Source organism: Oncorhynchus gorbuscha, linkage group LG14 (assembly GCF_021184085.1).
Source record: "Oncorhynchus gorbuscha isolate QuinsamMale2020 ecotype Even-year linkage group LG14, OgorEven_v1.0, whole genome shotgun sequence".
NCBI lineage: Eukaryota > Metazoa > Chordata > Actinopteri > Salmoniformes > Salmonidae > Oncorhynchus > Oncorhynchus gorbuscha.
The window spans coordinates 34,338,887-34,357,215 of record NC_060186.1 but is presented as its reverse complement, the minus strand read 5'-3'; the positions used below and the strand labels follow the sequence as shown (position 1 = coordinate 34,357,215).

The window sequence follows — 18,329 nt, the reverse complement described above, 5'->3', positions numbered from 1 at the left end:
GATACTATTTGAAATGTTCCAAATAGTTTGAGTGTTTGCTTTATGCTTCCTGGAGTGCCAGATAGTTTGCGATTATTCTATTGGTTCCATTGCAGCAGTCAAGTTAAATCAAGCAAAACTAAAGTATTAGAAACTATTTCAAATAGTATTTGTACCCAGGTCTGCTTGGGTTTGGGCTGTCATCAACAAGAGACTAGGAGAGCTCCACTCCAGCCAGCGTGAGAAACCAATAGAAATAGGAATTAACCTCAACACAGAAAATGCAGCTCTGTGGACGCATTCGCATACTGTCAACATTCTCTTTCACGCATGCACAGACATGCATGCACACACACACACACAAACACAAGCCGCCACTTCCGGATACTCACTGACTAACACAGCCCCACCCAGTTATTAAATGTAAATGAGTCCAAAGGGTTGTTCCATATAATTTCATCAACCCATTGACACCCACCATCTCAGATCGTTCTGAAATCTTTTAGAAACAGTTAGAAACAGATAAGATGAGCGTCCCTGCAACATTATTTTGTTTAAATATAATTTGATCTCTGAGAAATTAGGCCATTTTACCTGGTCACTGATTCAAATGCAAACTTTTTGATGAAATTGTATTTATTATGTATCCCCATTAGCTGCTGCCAAGGCAGCATCTACTCTTCCTGAGATCAGGCAAAATTAACACAGTGATACAATTTTAAAAGCATTACAATACATTAATTACAGAATTCACAACACACGAAGTGTGTGCCCTCATGCCCACACTCCACTACCATATATCTACAACACAAAATCCATGTGTACATGTGTGTGTGCATGTGTCTATGTTTATGTTGCTTCACAGTCCACGCTGTTCGATAAGGTGTAATGTTATTATGTTATTTAAAACTGATTACACTGCTTGCATCAGTTACCTGATGTGGAATAGAGTTCCATGTAGTCATGGCTGTAGGTGGTACTGTGCGCCTCCCATAGTCTGTTCTGGACTAGGAGACTGTGAAGAGACCACTGATGGCATGTCTTGTGGGGTAAGCATGGGTGTCTGAGCTGTTTAAACAGACAGATAGGTGCATTCAGCTTGTCAAAACCTCTGATGAAGTACTGATAAAGTCAATCTCTCTTCCACTTTGAGCGATGAGAGATTCACATGCATATTATTAATGTTTGCTCTCTGTGTTCTAGAGGTCGACCGATTATGATTTTTCAACGCCGATACCGATTATTGGAGGACTAAAAAAAGCCGATACCGTTTAATCGGCCGATTGTTTTTTTTTTTACATTTATTTGTAATAATGACAATTACAACAATATTGAATGAACACTTATTTTAACTTAATATAATACATCAATAAAATCAATTCCTCAAATAAATAATTAAACATGTTCAATTTGGATTAAATAATGCAAAAATAAAGCTGGCAAACCACACGAAAGTGCTGTTTGAATGAATGCTTATGAGCCTGCTGGTGCCTAACATCGCTCAGACTGCTCTATCAAATCATAGACTTAATTATAACATAATAACACACAGAAATACAAGCCTTAGGTCATCAATATGGTCGAATCCGGAAACTATCATCTTGAAAACAAGACGTTTATTCTTTCAATGAAACACGGAACTGTTCCGTATTTTATCTAATCATCAATAAGTCTAAATATTCCTGTTACATTGCACACCCTTCAATCTTATGTCATCTGGCAAATTAGTTCGCAACGAGCCAGGCGGCCCAAACTGTTGCATATACCCTGACTCTGCATGCAATGAACGCAAGAGAAGTGACACAATTTCACCTGGTTAATATTGCCTGCTAACCTGGATTTCTTTTAGCTAAATATGCAGGTTTAAAAATATATACTTCTTTGCATTGATTTTAAGAAAGGCATTGATGTTTATGGTTAGGTACATGTTGGAGCAACAACAGTCCTTTTTCGCGAATGGGCACCGCATCGATTATATGCAACGCAGGACACCCTAGATAAACTAGTAATATCATCGACCATGTGTAGTTAACTAGTGATTATGATTGATTGATTGTTTGTTATAAGATAAGTTTAATGCTAGCTAGCAACTTACCGTGGCTTCTTACTGCATTCGCGTAACAGGCAGGCTCCTGGTTGAGTGCAACGTAAAGCAGGCGGTTAGACCGTTGGACTAGTTAACCCTAAGGTTGCAAGATTGAATCCTCGAGCTGACAAGGTCCAAAATCTGTCGTTCTGCCACTGAACAAGGCAGTTAACTCACCATTCCTAGGCCGTCATTGAAAATAAGAATGTGTTCTTAACTAACTTGCCTAGTTAAATAAAGGTGTAAAAAATGTTGTTTTTGGGGGGGTTTTCGGCCAAATTGGTGTCCAAAAATACAGATTCCCGATTGTTATGAAAACTTTAAATCGGCCCTAATTAATCGGCCATTCCGATTAATCGGTCGACCTCTACTGTATACATCCAAGGGCCAGCTTTGCTGCCCTGTTCTGAGCCAATTGCAATTTTCCTAAGTCCCTCTGTGGCACCTGACCACACGACTGAACAGTAGTGCAGGTGTGACTAAACTAGGACCTGTATGACTTGCCTTGTTGATAGTGCTGTTAAGAAGTCAGAGCTGCACTTTATTATGGACAGACTTCTCCCGATATTAGCTACTTTTGTATCAATGTTTTGACCAAGACAGTTTACAATCCAGGGTTACTCCAAGCAGTTTAGTCACGTCAACTTGCTGAATTTCCACATTATTCATTATAAGATTTAGTTGAGGTTTAGGGTTTAGTGAATGATTTGTTGCAAACACAATGCTTTTAGTTTTTTTTATATTTCAGACTAACTTATTCCGTGCCACCCATTCTGAAACTAACTGCAGCTCTTTGTTAAGTGTTGCAGTCATTTCAGTTGATGTAATAGCTGACGTGTATAGTGTTGAGTCATCCGCATACATAGAAACACTGGCTTTACTCAAAACCTGGATTATGTTGGACAGGCTTCCATTAAAAGAACACCCTCTGTGTTCTGTTAGACAGGTAACTCTTTATCCACAATAATATATATCCATAATATATCAGGGGGTGTAAAGCCATAACACATCACTTTTTCCAGCAGCAGATTATGATCGATAATGTCAAAAGCTACACTGAAGTCTAACAAAACAGCCCCAACAATATGTTTATCATCAATTTCTCTCAGTCTCTCAGTTTAAGTGCTTCTTGAATTTCCTTCCCTATAAGTGTGCTGAAAGTCTGTGGTCAATTTGTTTACTGTAAAATAGCATTGTATCTGGTCAAACATAATTTTTTCCAAAACATTACTAAAAGGTTGGTAACAGGCTGATTGGTCAGATATTTGAGCCAGTAAAGGGGGCTTTACTATTCTTAGATAGCGGAATTACTTTTGCTTCCCTCCGTGCCAGAGGGCACACACTTTCTAGTAGGCTTAAATTAAAGATATGGCAAATAGGAGTGGCAATATTCAGTAATTTTCCATCCAAATTGTCAGACCCCGGTGGCTTGTCATTGTTCATAGACAACAATAATTGTTTCACTTCTTCCACACTCGCTTTACGGAATTAAAAATGACAATTTGTGTCTTTCACAATTTGGTCAGATATACTTGGAAGTGTAGTCTCAGCGTTTGTTGCCGGCATGTCATGCCTAAGTTTGGTAATCTTGCCATTGAAAAAATCATCATAATCATCTGATTCAATGAATAATGGAGCTGAGTGTATTTTTTACCCAAAATGTCATTGAAGGTGCTCCAAAGTTTTTTTACTATCATTCTTTGTCTTTTATCTTTGTTTCATAGTGTAGTTTCTTTGAATGGCAATAGCTCAGATAAACATGAAATGACCCAGGGTCTAAATAGAACATCGCTCAGAGATGCACAAAAACAATATGCCATTCAAAATAGGTGAATCTTGCTTTTTTAAAATTAATTTTCATTTTACCTTTATTTAACTAGGCAAGTCAGTTAAGAACAAATTATTATTTTCAATGACAGCCTAGGAACAATGGGTTAACTGCCTTGTTCAGGGGCAGAACGACAGATTTTGTACCTTGTCAGCTCAGGGATTCGATCTTGCAACCTTTCGGTTACTAGTCCAACGCTCTAACCACTAGGCTACGCACCACTTTAAATGGGTTTCCATATTATTTTTAACTCCACTGATGGTTTTGTTACAAAACATGTTGCGTTATATAGTAAATGTGCCCACTCCGGTCTTGGCACGTGCGCTCTAGCCAAAAACTTGCAGATACAGTGCAGGTATAAGCTTACATGATCAGATTATTATGGACAAAGGAGCGAGATTATTTACTTGTCAAACGGCAGCCAAGCATCAAATCATCATGTCACCAGAACAAAACCCTCAATATTTATTGGAAATGAGCATCAAACTCATCACTGTGCACTTTCATCATAAATTATTTAATCTACAGCTCCATTCTACTTGTCAAACAGAGAACTGATACTAAATACTTGTTGTTGGGGTGGGATTGGCGTGGGGATTATACTTCAACAAAATCATTTTGCAGGAATGCTAAACTTATCCGTTTCCAACAACCAAAACAATTTCAGAACAAATCAGATGGCGGGTGTCGAAATCCTCTTTCATTTGCTATTTATGGTGAAACAACCCCAAAGGCAACCTATAAACACACCGCAAAACTTTTAGTGGTGTTCATCCTGCAGTTTAGTCGTTTGACCACCGCATGACCACATGATGATGACCCTTAGGTTAGAATGACCACGGCCAACACAGGACTGATATATGGCTGGAGAGTAGCCAAGAGACAGAAAGACATACAGTACCAGTCAAAAGTTTGGACACACCTATACTATATTCAAATTATTATTATTATTTTTTTTACTATTTTCTGCATTGTAGAATAATAGTGAAGACATCAAAACTATGAAATAACACGTATGGAATCATGTAGTAACCAAAACAGTGTTAAACAAATACAAATATACTTTATATTTGAGATTCTTCAAAGTAGCCACCCTTTGCCTTGATGACAGCTTCGCACACTCTTGAAATTCTCTCAACAAGCTTCATGGGGTAGTCGCCTAGAATGCATTGCAATTAACAAGTGTGCCTTGTTAAAAGTTAATTTGTGGAATTTCTTTCCTTCTTAATGCGTTTCAGCCAATTAGTTGTGTTAGGTAGGGGTGGTATACAGAAGATAGCCTTATTTAGTAAAAGACCAAGTCCATATTATGGCGAGAACATCTCAAATAAGCAGAGAGAAATGACAGTCCATCATCATTACTTTAAGACATGAAGGTAAATCCCAAAAATGTCAAGGTCTTTGAAAGTTTCTTCAAGTGCAGTCGCTAAAACTATCAAGCGCTATGATGAAACTGTCTCTCATGAGGACTGCCAAAGGAAAGGAAGACCCAGAGTTACCTCTGCTGCAGAGGAGAAGTTCATTAAATTTAACTGCACCTCAGATTGCAGCCCAAATAAAAGCTTCACAGACTTCAAGTAACAGACACATCTCAACATCAAGTGTTCAGAGGAGACTACTAAAGGACATTAATAATAATAAGAAGTGACTTGCTTGGGCCAAGAACATTAGACTGGTGGAAATCTGTCCTTTGGTCTGACGAGTCCAGATTTGAAATTTTTGGTCCCAACCGCTGTGTCTTTGTGAGATGCAGAGTAGGTGAATGCATGATCTCCGCATGTGTGGTTCCCACCGTGAAGCATGGAAGATGAGGTGTGATGGTGTAGGGGTGCTTTGCTGGTGACAATGTCAGTGATTTATTTAGAATTCAAGGCACACTTAACCAGCATGGCAACCACAGTATTTTGCAGCAATACGCCATCCCATCTGGTTTGCACTTAGTGTGACTATCATTTGTTTTTCAACAGGACAATGACCCAAAATACACCTCCAGGCTGTGTAAGGGCTATCTGACCAAGAAGGAGAGTGATGGAGTGCTGCATCAGATGACCTGGCCTCCACAATCACCCAACCTCTACCCAATTTAGATGGTTTGGGATTAATTGGTCCGCAGAGTGAATTGAAAGCAGCCAACAAGTGCTCAGCATATGTGGGAACTCCTTCGAAGATTGTTGGAAAAGCATTCCTCATGAAGCTGGTTGAGAGAATGGCAAGAGTGTGGAAAGTTGTCATCAAGGCAAAGGGTGGCTACTTTGAAGAATTTAAAATATAAAATAGATTTTGATTTGTTTAACACTTTTTGGTTACTACATGATTCCATACGTGTTATTTCATAGTTTTGATGTCTTCACTAATATTTTAAAATGTAGAAAATAGTAAAATAAAGAAAAACCCTTGAATGAGTAGGTGTGTCCAAACTTTTGACTGGTACTGTAAATATAGAAAGACGGACAGAAAAATCTAAAGAAGTAGGCTAAAGAAAGAAAGAAATAGAAAGAAGGGACCCACAGTGAAACTATTGTTGACGTTCTTAGTGCTGGATTCGGCCACGCTCGCATCTGTCAGGTCAACCTCATCAAAGATGATGGACTGAGGGAAAAAAAGAAGAAATTGTTACATCATCTGACTGTTAGGTCTAAATAAAAAAATACAGAAAACTGTCTGTAGATAGGTACTACTGAACTATTTTCAAAAGTAATGTGGCCTGTGTGGTCCAGGGGTTAGTGTCGCTGACCCTGGCACACACGTACAGCCTAGGCTTACAGAATTAGCATGAGTTTGAATTGGACCCACTGTCCTTCTGACTCGCAATCTTTCCTATCTCCTCTTCACTATACTGGCTCAATAAAAAAATACATATACATTTAGCTCCAAAGGTATTGGGACAGTGACAAAGGTTTTGTTGTTCTGGAACTGTACTCCAGCACTTTGGATTTGAAATGATTCAATGACTATCTGCCAAGGCAGCATCTACTCTTGTTGGGGTCCAGCAAAATGAAGGCAGTTAAACAATTTTAAAAACATTACAAAACATTCATTACAGAATTCACAACACACTAAGTATCTGCCCTCAGGCCCATACTCCACAATCCATGTGTGCGTGTGTGTATAGTGCATATGTTATCATGTGTGTGTATGCGTGTGTTTGTGCCTATGTTTGTGTTGCTTCTCAGTCCCCTCTGTTCCATAAGGTGTATTTTTATCTGATTCCACTGCTGGCATCAGTTACCTGATGTGGAATAGAGTTCCATGTAGTCGTGGCTCTATGTAGTACTCTCCCATAGTCTGTTCTGGACTTGGGGACTGTGAAGAGACCTCTGGTGGCTTGTCTTGTGGGATATGCGCGGGTGTCTGAACTGTTTGCTAGCCGTTTAAACAGATGGCTCGGTGCTTTCAACATGTCAATAGCTCTCAATACTATCAGGTTAAAGTGCAAACAGCTTTAATTTGAGGGTATTTTCCTCCATATCAGATGAACCATTTTGAAATTACTACACTTATTGTACATAGTCCCTCCATTTTAGGGGACCAAAAGTATTCCGACAAATTAACTTTTGTATTAATGTAGTAAAAAGTTTAGTATTTTGTCCCATATTCCTAACACACAATGATTACATCAAGCTTGTGACTTTACAAACTTGTTGGATGTATTTGTGGTTTGTTTGGTTGTGTTTCAGATTATTTTGTGCCCATAGAAATTAATAGTAAATAATGTATTGTGTCATTTTGGAGTAACTTTTATTGTAAATAAGAATAGAATGTGTTTCTAAACACTTAATGTGGATGCTACCACGATTACGGATAGTCCTGAGTGAGAAAGTTAGACGCATACTCATATACAGTGCCTTGCGAAAGTATTCGGCCCCCTTGAACTTTGCGACCTTTTGCCACATTTCAGGCTTCAAACATAAAGATATAAAACTGTATTTTGTGAAGAATCAACAACAAGTGGGACACAATCATGAAGTGGAACGACATTTATTGGATATTTCAAACTTTTTTAACAAATAAAAAACGGAAAAATTGGGCGTGCAAAATTATTCAGCCCCCTTAAGTTAATACTTTGTAGCGCCACCTTTTGCTGCGATTACAGCCGTAAGTCGCTTGGGGTATGTCTCTATCAGTTTTGCACATCGAGAGACTGGAATTTTTTCCCATTCCTCCTTGCAAAACAGCTCGAGCTCAGTGAGTGTTGGATGGAGAGCATTTGTGAACAGCAGTTTTCAGTTCTTTCCACAGATTCTCGATTGGATTCAGGTCTGGACTTTGACTTGGCCATTCTAACACCTGGATATGTTTATTTTTGAACCATTCCATTGTAGATTTTGCTTTATGTTTTAGATCATTGTCTTGTTGGAAGACAAATCTCAGTCCCAGTCTCAGGTCTTTTGCAGACTCCATCAGGTTTTCTTCCAGAATGGTCCTGTATTTAGCTCCATCCATCTTCCCATCAATTTTAACCATCATCCCTGTCCCTGCTGAAGAAAAGCAGGCTCAAACCATGATGCTGCCACCACCATGTTTGACAGTGGGGATCGTGTGTTCAGGGTGATGAGCTGTGTTGCTTTTACGCCAAACATAACGTTTTGCATTGTTGCCAAAAAGTTCAATTTTGGTTTCATCTGACCAGAGCACCTTCTTCCACATGTTTGGTGTGTCTCCCAGGTGGCTTGTGGCAAACTTTAAACGACACTTTTTATGGATATCTTTAAGAAATGGCTTTCTTCTTGCCACTCTTCCATAAAGGCCAGATTTGTGCAATATACGACTGATTGTTGTCCTATGGACAGAGTCTGGGACCTCAGCTGTAGATCTCTGCAGTTCATCCAGAGTGATCATGGGCCTCTTGGCTGCATCTCTGATCAGTCTTCTCCTTGTATGAGCTGAAAGTTTAGAGGGACGGCCAGGTCTTGGTAGATTTGCAGTGGTCTGATACTCCTTCCATTTCAATATCATCGCTTGCACAGTGCTCCTTGGGATGTTTAAAGCTTGGGAAATCTTTTTGTATCCAAATCCGGCTTTAAATTTCTTCAAAACAGTATCTCGGACCTGCCTGGTGTGTTCCTTGTTCTTCATGATGCTCTCTGCACTTTTAACGGACCTCTGAGACTATCACAGTGCAGGTGCATTTATACGGAGACTTGATTACACACAGGTGGATTGTATTTATCATCATTAGTCATTTAGGTCAACATTGGATCATTCAGAGATCCTCACTGAACTTCTGGAGAGTTTGCTGCACTGAAAGTAAAGGGGCTGAATAATTTTGCACGCCCAATTTTTCAGTTTTTGATTTGTTAAAACAGTTTGAAATATCCAATAAATGTCGTTCCACTTCATGATTGTGTCCCACTTGTTGTTGATTCTTCACAAAAAAATACAGTTTTATATCTTTATGTTTGAAGCCTGAAATGTGGCAAAAGGTCGCAAAGTTCAAGGTACTTTCGCAAGGCACTGTATATCCACGTTTCATTCAGGATGATCTGTAATCATGGTAGCATCCACATTAATGTAGAGGTGTTTAGAAACATATTATATTCTTATTTACAATAAATTAATCTGAAACACACACAAATTTGTAGTCACAAGCTTGATATAGTAACTGTGTGCTACAAATATGGGAACAAATACTAAACTTTAATACACATAAAAGTGAATGACAGTGTCTATCCAAATCATCTTGCCTCCTGGACCCTGTCCACACATTTCAAAGCTACATTGAGACAATGATTTATCAGTGACCCAAGCCCTACTCAGATAATCCCTACCATTGTGTCGCTGAGTTGTCATAGTGCTGCTGCAAATGTACATTGTCCCATGGGAGTTGGCAGTCATAATGTAAGTAACCTAATATATGTCCCTCTAACTTCCCTAAATGACTCTGTCAATTTTGCAGCTATTGTATGCAGTAATCATGATCCTATGAACCTGAATTATACTGTTAGCACTTAGGCAGTTTTCCCTAGTAGGAGGTCCACTGTGTGCAACTCACCCTACAACTTACCCTCAGCTCAAACATAAATAGCACTGTCGTGTATACCTCAGCTAAGTCTCCCAGTAAACCAATAAAAACAACCAAAAATTGCAGAAAAGTGCTAAAAATAGCCCACGTTAACATATGCAGCCTAAGAAGCAAGGTTTATGAAATTGGTAACTTGCTAGTAACAGATGACATGCATATACTGACTAACTCTGAAACTTACTTAGATAATTCCTTTGATGATACAGTGGTAGCAATATATGGTTCAACAGCTTCAGAAGAGGCACATCCCAATGTTGGAAGTGTTGCCTTTTATGTTCAAAGTCATATTCCTGTAAGGCTTAGAGAGGATCTCATGTCAAATGCTGTTGAAATAATATGGCTACAGGTTCACCTGCCTAACCTAAAACCCATTCTTGTGGGAAGCTGTTTTAGACCACCAAGTGCTAACAGTCAGTATCTGGATAACATGTGTGAAATGTTTGATAATGTAAGTGATATCAACAGAGGTATATTTTCTGGGTGATTTCAATATTGACTGGCTTTTATCAAGCTGTCCACTCAAGAAAAAGTTTAAAACTGTAACCAGTGCCTGCAACCTGGTTCAGGTTATCAGTCAACCTACCAGAGTAGTTACAAACAGCACAGGACTCAAATCATCAATATGTATTGATCACATCTTTACTAATGCTGCAGAAATGTGCTTGAATGCAGTATCCAGATCGGATGTAGTGATCACAATTTAGTAACCATATCTAGGAAAACCAAAGTTCCAAAGGCTGGGCATAAAATAGTGTATAAGAGGTCATACAAGAAGTTTTGTAGTGATTCCTATGTTGTTGATGTAAATAATATTTGTTGGTCCGTGGTGTGTAATGAGGAGCAAACAGATGTTGCACTTGACACATTTATGAAATTGCTTATCCCAGTTACTAATAAGCAAGCACACATTACGAAAATGTATGTAAAAATCCCCTTGGATGGATGAGAAATTGAAAAAAAATGTATGGTTGCTGCACAACCGATTGGCAAACATACTGCAAATAGAGAAATTATGTGACTAAACTGAATAAAAATAAACTACACTTTGAAACCAAGATAAATTAAATAAAGAAGCTTTGGAGCACATTCAATGAAATTTTGGGTCTGACAACTTGGATGGAAACTACTGATGATAATAGCGGATGAGATTACCACTCCTTTATGCCATATCTTCAATTAAAGCCTACTACAAAGTGTGCCCTCAGACTTGGTGGGAAGCAAAAGTAATTCTGCTACCTAAGAATTAGGGATGCACGATATAATCGGTGAACATATCTGAATTGGCCGACATTAGCTAAAAATGGCAACATCGGTATTGGCCGATGTCTAGTTTAACGCCGATGTGCAAAAACGATGTCAAAGCTGACGTGCTATATAACGTAGGTACATGCCTTAATGACCCCACGTAAAATGTTGCACTACACGTGCAACACAGCATTAATAACCTAGCCCACAATGTCTGCTATGTGGATCGAGCAGTTAACAAGTCGAGCAGTCATTTGAAAAAAAAAGAACATTTCAGCGAGACAACTCAAAGACGAAATCCATTAAAGCCAAGATAATGGAATTCATTGCCCTTGACAATCAACCGTTCTCTGCCATGGGTGATGTAAGCTTTCGCCGACTGGTCGAGCATTGGTACACACTACCTAAGTGCTCTATTTTTCAGATGTTGCCCTACCGGAGTTACACAGTAATAGCATCACTTCTATTAGCTTCACAACATGCATACTATAGAACGCTGTTTGGGTCTTTGCGTGTAAAAAAACATACAGTAGCACTTTTTTATTTATTTTTATTTCATCTTTATTTAACCAGGTAAGCTGGTAAGTTTTATTTTTTTTTTTTTTTTTATTTTACCTTTATTTTACTAAGCAAGTCAGTTAAGAACAAATTCTTATTTTCAATGACGGCGTAGGAACAGTGGGTTAACTGCCTGTTCAGGGGTAGAACGACAGATTTGTACCTTGTCAGCTCGGGGATTCGAACTTGCAACCTTTCAGTTATTAGTCCAACACTCTAACCACTAGGCTACCCTGCCGCCCCATTCTGGCCAAGATAAAGCAAAGCAGTGCATCACAAACAACAACACAGAGTTTAACATGGAATAAACAAGCGTACAGTCAATAACACAATAGAAAAAAAGAAAGTCTATATACAGTATGTGCAAATGGCGTGAGGAGGTAAGGCAGTAAATAGGCCATAGTAGTAAAGTAATTACAATTTAGCAAATTAACACTGGAGTGATAGATGAGCAGATGGTGTTGTGCAAGTAGAAATACTGGTGTGCAAAAGAGCAAAAAAGTAAATAAAAACAATATGGGGATGAGGTAGGTAGATTGGGTGGGCTATTTACAGATGGGCTATGTACAGGTGCAGTGATCTGTGAGCTGCTCTGACAACTGTGGCTTAAAGCTAGCTTCAGTGATTTTTGCAGTTCGTTCCAGTCATTGGCAGCAGAGAACTGGAAGGAAAGGCGGCCAAAGGAGGTGTTGGCTTTGGGATGGGTGCTGCTATGGTGACCAGTGAGCTGAGATAAGGCGGAGCTTTACCTAGCATAGACTCATAGATGACCTGGAGCCAGTGTTTCTGGCGACAAATATTTGGCGAGGGCCAGCACACTAGGTCTCAGTGGGGGGTGGTATATGGGGCTTTGGTGACAAAACGCCCAATTGATTTGTACGGGTCCAGGTTTTTTGCAGCTCTTTCAGAACATCTGCTATCTGGATTTGGGTGAAGGAGAAGCTGGGGAGGCTTGGGCAAGTAGCTGCGGGGGGTGCGGAGCTGTTGGCCAGGTTGGGGTGGCCAGGAGGAAAGCATGGCCAGCTGTATAGAAATGCTTATTGAAATTATTGAAATTTTACTTATTGAATTTGTGTGAGATTGAGGGCATCTAGCTTAGATTATAGGACTGTCGGGATGCAAACAAGAAAACAACGGCCATGAACGATGTGTTTACAAAACCGCATTGGTAATAAAGCATCATTTGTTCGACCACAACTTCGGGGGTAGCTAGTTTTAGCTTGGTACCTGGCTAGCACCAATACAATCAGCCTGAAAACAATGACCAGTAGAAACTGCAATCATTTTCATTATTCTTAGCAATCCTTGTGAGTAAGTATTAGCTAGGTTGCCACTTGTTTTTTGCCTATTGAAATTGAACTTTAGTTAATGAAAATAAATAGCTAGCCAGCTTACTTAACCCTGTTGCCCAAATCTACCGTTATAAGCAACCAGCTAGCTTAATCTGGCTAGTGAGGCTCGACTGGACTTGGTTATGTGTTGTGAAGCTAGCCACAATAAGGATTAGACACAAATAGTGGAATATGCGGTTTGCCTTCAAAATAAAAGTATGTCATTGACAGTGATGCAAATGAAAACAAATAGTAGAATTATCACATAATTTTATTTTGAAGGCTAACCGCAAAGTCCACTATTGGGGCTAATCCTTATTGTGGCTAGCTTCACAACACATAACCAAGTCCAGTCACTATTAATCAAAGTCTTATAAATTAGGGTTAGTTAAGATGATGCCGCCTAGCTATATAGTTAGCTAGCTAGCTAACTATAGCTACTGAAACAGATTGTCGTTTTTCTATGTTTTTGGGGAAGAACATAGATAGCTCATGGATGCAAACAAACTATTTTTTTTATGACCAGCACTGTAGGTGCACGAGACAATTTTACCAGCATCATTGCATACGTACGTTGTGACATGAAATATAAGTGATAGTGTAATCAATGTGTAATAACAACGTAAAAAATGTATGTATGCGTTAAAATACTATGTGATGTGAACTCATAGTCAGGCCATGATTGGTCAACGAGCTAAGTTGACACGTCAAATAGTGTTATCTACTGGTCAATGTTTTATTTTTTGACATGTAAAGACCCAAACGGCGTTCCATTCAAATCCTGGTTGAGAATGAAACGACTGAGCAAATTAACAACGAAACAGAACAGTAAGTAAGTGAAAGAAATAGGTTTTGATTATGTTTTACTGGTAATGGGGACATACGTAAACGGCAACAAAATAACTTTTTGGTCAGTGCGGTGTGTATGTGTGTAAGCTTTATTTAACTAGGCGAGTCAGTTAAGAACAAATTCTTATTTAAAATGACGGCCTATCCCGGCCAAACCCTGACGACGCTGGGCTAATTGTGCGCCGCCCTTTAGGACTCCAGACCACAGCCGGATGTGATAGCCAGGATTCGAACCAGGGACTGTAGTGACACCTCTTGCACTGAGATGCAGTGCCTTAGACTGCTGCGTCAATGTGTTAACTATTTAACTGTACTAGAATGTTTAAAAAGGCCACTAAAATTTTCAATAATCGGTTATCGGTATCTGTTTTTTTTGGCAAGGAAAATATTGGATATCGGTATCGGCCAAAATTGTCATATCGGTGCATCACTACTAAGAATAGTAAAGCCCCCCTTACTGGCTCAAGCCAACCAGACTGTTACCAAAAAATTGTGTTTGACCAGATACAATGCTATTTTACAGTAAACAAATTGACAAGACTATCAGCATGCTTAATAGGGAAGGACATTCAATAGGCACAGCACTTACACAAATGACTGAATGGCTGAGAGAAATTGCAGATTAAAAGATTGTGGTCGTTGTTGTGTTAGTGTTATGCAGGTGAATGAGGACCCAAAAGCGACTTAACAGAAACAGAGTTTATTCCAGTCCTAACAGAAAACGACTAATCCTGAATTCATTCACAGGTAATGTCCAAACAGGAATAACAGAAATCCTCTAGTCTGTAGAGGGGAACAACAGGAGAAGCGGCCACAGACTGCAGGTCGCTTCGGGTTGGCGCAGGCCGTAGCTGATAGAGACACCTGCTCACACGCAGCATCTGATGAAGGCAAAAACACGACAGGATGGAACAAGAACACAGTACAGCAAACAAGGATCCGACAAGGACAGAAGCGGAAACAGAGGGAGAAATAGGGACTCTAATCAGAGGGCAAAATAGGGGACAGGTGTGAAAGAGTAAACGAGGTAGTTAGGAGAATGAGGAACAGCTGGGAGCAGGAACGGAACGATAGAGAGAGAGAGAGAGAGAGAGAGATAGAGAGAGGGAAAGAACCTAATAAGACCAGCAGGGGGAAACGAATAGAAGAGAAAGCACAGGGACAAGACATGACAATCTATGACAAAACATGACAGTACCCCCCCACTCACCGAGCGCCTCCTGGCGCACTCGAGGAGGAACCCTGGCGGCAACGGAGGAAATCATCGATCAACGAACGGTCCAGCACGTCCCGAGATGGAACCCAACTCCTCTCCTCAGGACCGTACCCCTCCCAATCCACTAAGTACTGGTGACCACGTCCCCGAGAACGCATGTCCATGATCTTCCGTACCCTGTAAATAGGTGCGCCCTCGACAAGGACGGGGGGAGGGAAGACGAACGGGGGCGCGAAGAAAAGGCTTGACACAGGAGACATGGAAGACTGGGTGGACGCGACGAAGATGTCGCGGAAGAAGAAGTCGCACTGCGACAGGATTAACGACCTGAGAAATACGGAACGGACCAATGAACCGCGGAGTCAACTTGCGAGAAGCTGTCGTAAGGGGAAGGTTACGAGTGGAAAGCCACACTCTCTGACCGCGACAATACCTAGGACTCTTAATCCTACGTTTATTGGCGGCTCTCACAGTCTGCGCCCTATAACGGCAAAGTGCAGACCTGACCCTCCTCCAGGTGCGCTCACAACGTTGGACAAAAGCCTGAGCAGAGGGAACGCTGGACTCGGCGAGCTGGGACGAGAACAGAGGAGGCTGGTACCCAAGACTACTCTGAAAAGGAGATAGCCCGGTAGCAAACGAAGGAAGCGAGTTGTGAGCGTATTCTGCCCAGGGGAGCTGTTCTGCCCAAGACGCAGGGTTTCGAAAAGAAAGACTGCGTAATATGCGACCAATCGTCTGATTGGCCCGTTCTGCTTGACCGTTAGACTGGGGATGAAACCCGGAAGAGAGACTGACGGAAGCACCAATCAAACGACAGAACTCCCTCCAAAACTGAGACGTGAATTGCGGACCTCTGTCCGAAACGCCGTCTAACAGGAGGCCATGAATTCTGAACACATTCTCAATGATGATTTGTGCCATCTCCTTAGCGGAAGGAAGCTTAGCGAGGGGAATAAAATGAGCCGCTTTAGAGAACCTATCGACAACCGTTAGAATCACAGTCTTCCCCGCTGACGAAGGCAGACCGGTAATAAAGTCTAAGGCGATGTGAGACCATGGTCGAGAAGGAATGGGAAGCGGTCTGAGACGACCGGCAGGAGGAGAGTTACCTGACTTAGTCTGCGCGCAGTCCGAACAAGCAGCCACGAAACGGCGCGTGTCACGCTCCTGAGTAGGCCACCAAAACCGCTGGCGAATAGAAGCAAGCGTACCCCGAACACCGGGGTGGCCAGCTAACTTGGCAGAGTGAGCCCACTGAAGAACAGCCAGACGAGTAGAAACAGGAACGAAAAGGAGGTTACTAGGACAAGCGCGCGGCGACGGAGTGTGAGTGAGTGCTTGCTTTACCTGTCTCTCAATTCCCCAGACAGTCAACCCGACAACACGCCCTTCAGGGAGAATCCCCTCGGGGTCGGTAGAAGCTACAGAAGAACTGAAGAGACGGGATAAAGCATCAGGCTTGGTGTTCTTAGTACCCGGGCGATAAGAAATCACGAACTCGAAACGAGCGAAAAACAACGCCCAACGAGCTTGACGCGCATTGAGTCGTTTGGCAGAACGGATGTACTCAAGGTTCTTATGGTCAGTCCAAACGACAAAAGGAACGGTCGCCCCCTCCAACCACTGTCGCCATTCGCCTAGGGCTAAGCGGATGGCGAGCAGTTCGCGGTTACCCACATCATAGTTGCGTTCAGACGGCGACAGGCGATGAGAAAAATACGCGCAAGGATCGACCTTATCGTCAGAATGGGAGCGCTGGGACAGAATGGCTCCCACGCCCACCTCTGATGCGTCAACCTCGACAATGAATTGTTTAGTGACGTCAGGAGTAACAAGGATAGGAGCGGATGTAAAACGCTTCTTGAGGAGATCAAAAGCTCCCTGGGCGGAACCGGACCACTTAAAGCACGTCTTGACAGAAATAAGGGCTGTGAGAGGAGCTGCCACTTGACCGAAATTACGAATGAAACGCCGATAGAAATTCGCGAAACCGAGAAAGCGCTGCAACTCGACACGTGACTTAGGGACGGGCCAATCGCTGACAGCATGGACCTTAGCGGGATCCATCTGAATGCCTTCAGCGGAAATAACAGAACCGAGAAATGTGACGGAGGAGACATGAAAGGCGCACTTCTCAGCCTTCACATAGAGACAATTCTCTAAAAGGCGCTGGAGGACACGTCGAACGTGCTGAACATGAATCTGGAGTGACGGTGAAAAAAATCAGGATATCGTCAAGGTAAACGAAAACAAAGATGTTCAGCATGTCTCTCAGTACATCATTCACTAATGCCTGAAAGACAGCTGGAGCATTAGCGAGACCGAACGGCAGAACCCGGTATTCAAAATGCCCTAACGGAGTGTTAAACGCCGTTTTCCACTCGTCCCCCTCCCTGATGCGCACGAGATGGTAAGCGTTACGAAGGTCCAACTTAGTAAAGAACCTGGCTCCCTGCAGAATCTGACGACATAAGGGGAAGCGGATAACGATTCTTAACCGTTATGTCATTCAGCCCTCGATAATCCACGCAGGGGCGCAGGGTACCGTCCATCTTCTTAACAAAAAAAAACCCCGCTCCGGCGGGAGAGGAAGAAGGCACAACGGTACCGGCGTCGAGAGAAACAGACAGATAATCTTCGAGAGCCTTACGTTCGGGAGCCGACAGAGAGTATAGTCTACCCCGGGGGGGAGTGGTCCCCGGAAGGAGATCAATACAACAATCATACGACCGGTGAGGAGGAAGGGAGGTGGCTCTGGACCGACTGAAGACCGTGCGCAGATCATGATATTCCTCCGGTACCCCTGTCAAATCACCAGGTTCCTCCTGAGAAGAGGGGACAGAAGAAACAGGAGGGATAGCAGACATTAAACATTTCACATGACAAGAAACGTTCCAGGATAGGATAGAATTACTAGACCAATTAATAGAAGGATTATGACATACTAGCCAGGGATGACCCAAAACAACAGGTGTAAAAGGTGAACGAAAAATCAAAAAGGAAATGGTCTCACTGTGGTTACCAGATACTGTGAGGGTTAAAGGTAGTGTCTCACATATGATACTGGGGAGGAGACTACCATCCAAGGCGAACATGGGCGTGGGCTCCCCTAACTGTCTGAGAGGAATGTCATGTTTCTGAGCCCATGCTTCGTCCATAAAACAGCCCTCAGCCCCAGAGTCTATAAAGGCACTGCAGGAAGCTGCCGAACC

General features: G+C 41.7%; 1 protein-coding gene across 1 annotated transcript in view; it reads right to left on the bottom strand.

Annotated features, from left to right (window-relative positions):
* The window catches only part of LOC123994821 (diacylglycerol kinase delta-like), a 167,818-nt gene that overhangs the window by 105,448 nt on the left and 44,041 nt on the right, over window positions 1-18,329 (bottom strand). The window contains 1 exon segment of the mRNA XM_046297832.1: window positions 6,402-6,482. The gene's annotated coding sequence lies outside the window, so the exon portion shown is untranslated.